Here is a 7,035-nt window from a genome sequence, read left to right on the forward strand (position 1 = left end):
GGCCCTGCTGTCCCAGCCGGCTTGGGGGGGCATCGGCGAGGACCGCAGGTTCCGGGTGCTTCCCTGTCTTTGCTAACGCACCTGTATGGTTCCCAGTGCGTATACGCATAATTATCTCAAAAAGGGGTACATTTGAACTTGTAAGAATTATTATATACAAAGTCCTGAGCTTAATTATTCCTCTGTCCGTATCTTGTCCTCCATGGAATTTGCATAACAATCAGACATCAAAGCCAGAGCCCTTTACCAGAAGAAAGGTCTTTCCACTATATTATTTTAATAAAATAAATTATAATGATCAATTTAATCTAAATTTACCCTGTAGATTTTTTTCTGCAAATCGATTGAAATGAGACTTAAAAGCAAACTTTAAATTTAGTAGTAAGAATCTCGTACAGTAAGGTATTTAAATTAAATTGCTTTTTGTTTGATGTTTCTCACTCCTCTCTGCCAACCCCCTCACCTGTCTTTTTTTCTCCATTCTCCTTGTCTTGCCATTTCGGAAATTGAAATGATGCTTTGCTGTCGCTGAAGTGAATGGGAATTCTGCCGCTGGAAGAGCATGCTGGTGAGTATTGTGTTTAATTGATCTAGAAATAGCAAAAAGTAATTATTCACCCTGCCTCTGCTTATTTGTGTTTCCTGTACCTGTTGTCTCTCTAGTAGAGATGATTTAATTAGAGAACAAAGACTATTTTAAATCTAAGGTAGTTAAAAGGGATGCTTCAGTCTGTATAATCATTTGAATTTCTGATTTACCTTTACATGATAGTCTACCTGGTAAATGCCAAAGGGCCCAAGTTTGCAGGTGAGTAAGTGCTCTATCCAATGGTGAGTGATGTGGGAAGACACTCATAACTACTGCGTTCTTTTGTCTTCTTCTCAGAAAATATATATATAAATACGTATGTGTGACCATATATTCAATATATACTTGTGTACACAGGTGACTGCTTAAAATCCTCCAGAAAATCACAGCTTAGAAAGTCTTTCCTTTTTCAGTACATTAATGTTAACAGAAACTCGCTGTAATACTAGAAAAAGTTTTATTGTAGTTTTATTCCTTAATATTAAGGATTTTAATGAAGCTTTCACAGTTGGATATGTAAAATAATTACATTTCATCTAATTTCTAACTTTGATTAAAAAGTAAAAAGCTTATTCTGCCTTAGTTCTAGTGAATTAGGTTGTATCATGATGTGCTTATATAGTGAGGAAGCTGTATCAAAAACATTTAAGCATTTGGTATATGGGTTATTCTTTAATGTTATCTGTATATGTAGAGCGTGTGCAACTCTCTGCCCTAGATATATACATGCATATATGTACAATATCGTGAGTACCATATAGCCCCAATCTTTTAAAATTCATGCGGTCTTGGTAAAGTGACATTGAATTTGCAGCCTTAAGGAATATCGGGTGTGGCTGTGGCTGCAGAAACCACCTGTAACCATCGTAGGCTGCATTTTTCTGAGTTTTGGGCTCCAGTGAAACCAGTAGCAGAAGCCTGCCTTGATCAGGATTTAATTCTCCCCATAAATTAAACTCTGGCAAATAAGGTTTGTTTGCATATAAAATCTTATCCAAGGCACACAGGTAATATTTTTCCCTAATGCGGGTTTGTTGGGGTTTTTTGGTAGGGAAGTTTTTGCCATATCTTCTGTAACAACTTACAGCTCTCCACTGGTAAGAACTGGTTAAGAAAATCAGTCAGTTAAATGCCTTCATACTAAATGCATCTTATACCTTTACCACTACAAATGTGATTGATTAGCTGTCTCGAGAAATTTATAGCCTTTGATAAGATTGCACCAAGAGAAGTGCCTTGTTAGCTTTAAATGGAGAACAAAAAGAGATTTTTGATGTTCCTCATTATTGGTTTTTCACTAGTGATGGAGATAAAATACAGTAAAGTGCTTTTTCCTCTTATGTATAAGGGCTCTTCTGCCTTTCATACCTGGTAGAATTGTGTGGCCCACTTTACATTAGTATGAATGGCAAATGCCTTGTAAATGTGACTGTCATGAATGGGTGAATAGGCCGTCGTCTCCTATTTTGTCCTTTGTCTTTACGTTTTATTCACTTTTACCTTCTACAAAAGAGCCTCAATTTAGACCTGAGAAAACAGTAGCATGCTCCAGTTCATTATAGATCTAGTGGCAGTTTTTTTTTGATTTTGATGTTCTTTATATTTTGATGGCTGCACTAAACAGCAGAAGCTATTTTAATCAAAAGAAAATTTCAATGAGAGCATGACCTATAAATAGTGGTTTTGAAAGAGTCACAAAAGTTTCTGTTACACATTTGGAAATTATTTCCACGATTTAACTGCAAAAGGCAAGTAAATCACGCCCCTTTAAGAGTTAGGAGAAAAGGAGTGTTTTTTTCAGGATCTTTAGTTCTGCTACTGAGTCATTGTATCATCTCAGCTAATTAATTTCACCTTTTATATGCTTCAGGATTTCCGTACGTGAATGAACTAATGACACCTACTTACAGGCAGTATTGTGAAGATTAATTAATTGACATTATTGAAGTATCCTGAGGTGGAATTCCTGATGTAAGTACAAAATATTATTGCCGATACTTCCTAATTAATCAGTTCGCAGTAGCCAGCATGTGGGAATCATGTTGGTCTAGAGCAAACTATCACAGAACTGGATTATATTTGAAATCTGTGGGTTTGGGTTGTTGTGGGGTTTTTTTTCAGATTTCTGGTTTTACATGTTATTTGAACAATCTTATACAGTGAGTGTAAGCATCTCCCTTCCTCATGTAGCACTTACAGGTGTGGTGGGCTTGACTTAGGAGAAATACGTGATCCCAGTGTTATACATATAGCCCTGGTAGGCTTTGTTGAGGATACAGAAAGGCAACTTCGGCTAGCAATTTTCTTGCCTCCTCTGTGTAACATTGCTAACCCTTTAAAACGTGATGCCCTTTTTTGATGGAGATGCAAACGTTAGCGTTCTGAAGAAGCGTACAGCACTGATCTAGTAATCCCTGTGCGTGTGGCTGGGTATTACTGAACAGAGCTTTTCCTGCATGAAGGAGGATGGGAGGAGTGATGTCTTACATCACGAAGCATCGGAAGGGAATTGATGTTGTGAAATTGTTTGTAATTTATATGGATAATAAGATCTATTCTTACTACTCATGGCTGGGATGCTGTTTGCATAATGATATGACTACAGCTGTGCGGGTCTTAGACCACATGTTTTAAAATGGCAAGAATAGCTGGGAACAGTGGAATTTGTCTGAGCCTTGCTGTGATTAAATACTATGAAACATGTACCTAATTTTTCATAATGTTGAATACACAGTTGGCAATAAGGTGAATGTAGTTGCTGTCTGTATCGCTTTCCAGAGACCAATCACATTCCTAAATGACTTGATATGCTTTTTGTTGTTGGAATTGTAAGTCACAAGAGCAACTGTTGCACAAGTGCAGGCGGGAGGTTTAAAGCTTCACAAACATTCATATTTCTTTCTCCTGATGTCACTTCTTTAAAAAAAGAAGTCAATCACATGCAATTCTGAAACTGCTTCATGTCTGACACAGTTGAAGATGTTTTCAGGCCACAAAAATGTAACTTTCTATGACTAATTTGAATTAAAAACCCACTCCGGCAGAAAATGTCCTCAGTCTTTGGAGTCACATGGTTCTTGGAAAGCCCTTTCTTGGCTGTGCAGGAGGTCAGTCTTTTAAGGAGAGAGTCTGTGCACAAACGTGCAGCGCTGCTAATGAGAGGAATTTCACACTTCTCCCCCTGACACAAGCTCTGTGTTCATCCTGCTGACTGCTGCCTCTAAAGCCTTTTGATATTAGATGTTATAATGAATGCTGGGCTATTACTGAGCCGGTGTAGCAAAATTCTGTAAGTCTAGCTAAAGAGATGGCTTCCAGAAGGCAGGGTCACCCACTCTGCAAAAAAAAAGTAATTAAAGGTGGGGGTCTCCTGTTTGTCTCTGAGTGTGTCTCTGCTACATGACTGTCCTTCCTTTCCCCAATTTTCAAGCCAAATGGGCCTTTCATCATCACTCTGGCTTAGCAGCAAAGTTGTCTGTTGATAATAGCAGGCTTCACTTCTTCCCCAGCTAACTGGGAAGCCAGGCAGCCAAAGAATGGCCTATCCAAAATTAGGATATGCTCAACGCACCATCCACTGGTGTTGTTCCCATCAGCCTAATTATATGACTTTTGGGTCAGACAATGTCTCATTGTGTGGCCCTTGGCAGCTACGGGATGCCTAATGCTGCATGAATGTCTAATGCAGAGTTTGATGGCTATAACTGAGGCCTCAGTTCCACGCTGGAATTGAAAATATCCGTGTAGTTTCTGTAGAAAACCAGGTCAATGGTGCTCCCATAAAGCATTAGCCCCCAGGAGAGCTATCGGTTGCGCGCTGCCTGTACAAATCCATGCAGGGTGAGCAGTTTATGGTGCATTTCTCTTTCAGGTAAATGACAATTACGGAGTCAGATTGATTCAGTCTTTAGTGACCTACTTCAGAATCTTAATTTATTGCAAGCACCATCCCTCATCCATTTATCTCTATCTTTTCTTCTATTTTGTGCATTTAAGAACACTTGTGAACTATCTCATGAACATTGCAAGCACAACGAATATGGCTTTGTATTGGTAGGTTAAAAAAGAAAAATCACTTTATGTTTTCTTTGACTGTAAAATTTTAGGTAGAACTATCCTATCTTTACAACACTTCCTGTAAAAACCTGCCTTTTTTACAGGCAAAAGCAAGGTATGAATGTAAAAGGCAATTCATTGTAGATGAAGGCTGTAATATGCCTGTTCATTTCAAAGGAGAATGTATAGCTAATTACATTTTAATTAAATGTCTAACGTCAACAGCTGTTTTTAAGGGATCTGTTAAAGCTACATTTATTTTTAGTATTGTTTAAGATCATCTTTCTTTGCATGCATCTCCCTTAATGCATTATTGCTTTTTAAAAAGTTTTCCCTCTTTTAAAGTACTAACCAACGCTGGCATATATTAAAGGCTGAGCACTGGTAAAATTTGTTTTTTAAGATGCTGGCTGTGACTTAGAAAAGTAGAGAGCAAAAAGACATGACACCACCAAAACGCCCTTTGTTCTCTTTTTTCTCCCAGAAGTAAAAGGTTCCAGTTCCAAACCCCAAATTGCTGAGGCTGATTTTCAACTGACAGTGGTTTATGTTGGCTGGCTGTTATCAGTTCCTCTACAATGCAGCTGCTAATTACAGTAATAGCACAACTATCTCTTCAGACTGAGTGAGCCACACTGATTTAATCCTTTCGCCCCCTAAATCAAGAGCAGCGTCAGCGAGTGTCCTCTAACTTGTAGAGAAAAAAAAAAATCTAACCCCTTTCAACATGAAAAAAACTTAGCCAAACTTCGGGTTTTACGTATCAGGGCTTGGTCCCGTTGATTTTCCTGGAACTCGTGTCAGCCCGTAAAGCTTCAGGTGTCATTGAGGCTTCTTAGCGCTCTTGGTTTGTCATTTCCAGCCTGGATCATCCAGAAGCAGAGGGGAAGAAAAAACCGAGTCTTTTCTCAGCCTGTAGAAGCTTGGAAACTCTTTCAGGGGAGTCACCAGAGCCTGCCGTCTCCCCACCGCTGCAGGACTTCGAGGTGAGCTCTGTGTTGGGCATGAGGGTCAGAGCCACACTGGAGATCTCCGTCCCTGTTCCAGCGACACCCACATCCATTGCTCACCATCTCTGCTGTGAGGGGACGACAGCTCTACCCTGCTCGTCTCCACTTCCACCTGAGCACGCCTGGCAGCCGGTACTGTGCTTCTGTGGAAGAAGGGGTTGACTGCTCGCTGCTGAGCAGCTCCCTGCAGTCAGGCATCGCACCTCCAGCACCCCGCGGGGTATGGCTGTAGAACTGCTCTACCTGTCTCATCCGTGGTAAAATCATTCAGGGACATCTTCCAGCCCTGTGTCGGAGTTAAAATGCGCCCCCCCACCCCCCCCCCCCCACCCCTTTCTCTCTGCTCTGGTCAGAGGGGTTGTGTTCATGTTGCGGTGGATTTGCAGGTAGCCTGGGTCTGGCTGATCGCTAGCTGCTCCTTCCAGGCAGTTGCTGGGCTTTCTGTAGTTATGTCATCAACCTGCATTAAAGATACCCTCTGGAACATCCTCTGCTCCCCCTATCCCCTCTCCTCTTGCCAAACTGCATGTTTTTACATGATTCAGAGTCTTAAGCACTCCAGAAATGGAGGGAATTATTTGAGAGATGATTACTGTATTGCTGTGCAGGAATATGTAGCTAATACCAGTTTACTATCTAAGCTCTAATTTTCTGGAAACATCAAAACCTAGTAATCATGAGAGCCCTGTGTTGGTTTTGGAAGGTAGTTCCATTATAGATTGGAATGCCGGTGTACTTGCTAAAATTGCATAAACAATAAATAAGAATTCATTATCTTGTTCAGGAAACTAGCCAAGAGGCTCAGAAAAACTTGACGTCTGAGGCTAAGATAATAATTGATCTAGGGGCAGTAAAATAATGGCAAACCAGAAAAAATGGTGAATCTTCTAGTTTTTCACTGATAAATGGAGATTTGTAAGACCCATGATTTGCAAGAGTAGAGTTGACCCTTTGTATTTTACTGTTAAATTTGTCTTCTCTCGTTATAAGTGCACTGCGCCTAATTTTGATCTCAGGCAAGTGTAAATCACAGTTAACACTGGCGAGACATCGCTGTAATTGTATATATATATATATCTGAAGCCAGTGTATTTGAGAGAAAATCAGACCTCTTCCACCAGATTCCTCAGAGGAGGAGTCTCTGAAAGCGGAGCAAATTCACACGAGTGATACGAATTATCCCTAGCCTGATGCTGCTGTAAATGAAAGCTGAATCTGACCAGCTTAGTGCCGTGGCTTGAGCAGTGTTTTTGATGAAGCATGCCGCAGCTCTCTGTACAGCAAAAAAGTCTTTTATTTCAATAGTGTAAAGTGATTAGAAATACTAAGATGTGTGGTGTTTCTTCAGCATGGTGAAGGACACTCCTATGTCCACTCCTG

The 7,035-nt window shown here is 40.2% G+C and overlaps 1 long non-coding RNA gene across 1 annotated transcript; it reads left to right on the forward strand.

Moving 5' to 3' along the window:
* Nucleotides 1-538: 538 nt before the first annotated feature.
* On the forward strand, nt 539-5,969 carry LOC138688301 (uncharacterized). The gene is made up of 3 exons (XR_011327332.1): nt 539-568; nt 2,460-2,560; nt 5,508-5,969. It is a non-coding gene; the product is annotated as an uncharacterized lncRNA (long non-coding RNA).
* The last annotated feature ends 1,066 nt before the right edge of the window (nt 5,970-7,035 follow it).

The sequence above is a fragment of the Haliaeetus albicilla genome, chromosome 12, assembly GCF_947461875.1.
Source record: "Haliaeetus albicilla chromosome 12, bHalAlb1.1, whole genome shotgun sequence".
Taxonomy (NCBI): Eukaryota; Metazoa; Chordata; class Aves; order Accipitriformes; family Accipitridae; genus Haliaeetus; species Haliaeetus albicilla.